We start from the raw sequence: 1,105 nt of genomic DNA, 5'->3' as shown, positions 1-1,105 counted from the left end.
GGTTTTCTTTGGATCTAATTACATTTTATCATTGTTCACTGATCTCTTACCAAAGGGTATTCAACTGTCTGTAAGGTACAAATTCTAATTTGGTCTATTTAATTAAATTCAGTGATGTTATTATCCAGATTCTCTATCTTCTCCCTTAGTCTTGGCTGCTTGATCTTTCAAAGATGTAGAAAACTGTGCTAAGTCTTTCTCTTCTTCTGGGCTTTACCACTTTTTCTTCCTGTGTACCTTATACAAAAATGTTTTGTTGTATACATGTATGTCAATGATGTGTGGTCATTGCATATATGTTCATGATCCTTGCATGTGTAGGGTGTCTTGTACTTCTTATCAAAATAAAATGACCTCCATCAATTTTAATGCTTTCATACTTTTAATTCACTTTTTCAGTTGACGCACAATTTATTAAAAGAAAACAGTAATTTGAGGACTCCTGTTCACAGATGGCAACCATGGCGACCCTCCTTCCTGTAAGTGCTGTCAGAGGGCATGACGGGATCATCCTCAATCCGTCCAACTTTCATTCCAGGGTGGGCAAGTGGTCTGAGAGCCGACTGGGCCGCCACTCCAGGAGGCTTGGTCCTACTTCCTCCTGCGGCCCAGAGTTTGATGTGAGGAGCAGTGGTGCCTAGCCCCTTGCTCCACTGAGCCACACACTGGGCAGCCCACACAGCGACATATGAAAAGGATTCATCTCTGTCAGCTTGACCTTCATCCCACCAGTCACGCAGCAGGTGGTTTCCTCGCAGAAAGACCAGCAGCATGAACAAAAGTGTCACTGAAGGATGCAAAGATGTGGCAACACCAAATACATTTTCTCCTTCAGCCACCTGAGGCCCGAGGCTAATGACCTGTTCTTTCTTTTTCTTCCCCTTCTGAGGTGCCATTTCTGTGTGCTAGGTCCAGACTCCACCACTGGAAGTGATTCTTAATTATATAATACTATATCCGAATCTTTTGAGGGTTTTTTGTTTTTTTTTTTAACCTTCACATATTAGGCCAACATTTTGGTTTGAATCTTCCCATTTTCTTTTTTCTTCTTTCTTTTCTGAGATAGTCCTTTGTAAGTAGCACATGAGATTTGCTTGCCTTTTTT

At 41.4% G+C, this 1,105-nt stretch overlaps 1 pseudogene; it reads right to left on the bottom strand.

The window, feature by feature from the left end:
• Nucleotides 1–446: 446 nt before the first annotated feature.
• Nucleotides 447–899, bottom strand: LOC112306080 (small ribosomal subunit protein uS11-like; annotated as a pseudogene).
• Between the last annotated feature and the right edge of the window lie 206 nt (nucleotides 900–1,105).

This window comes from Desmodus rotundus, chromosome 10 (assembly GCF_022682495.2).
Source record: "Desmodus rotundus isolate HL8 chromosome 10, HLdesRot8A.1, whole genome shotgun sequence".
Lineage (NCBI taxonomy): Eukaryota > Metazoa > Chordata > Mammalia > Chiroptera > Phyllostomidae > Desmodus > Desmodus rotundus.
The sequence above is the reverse complement of the archived record's forward strand: the minus strand, read 5'-3'. Positions and strand labels throughout refer to the sequence as shown.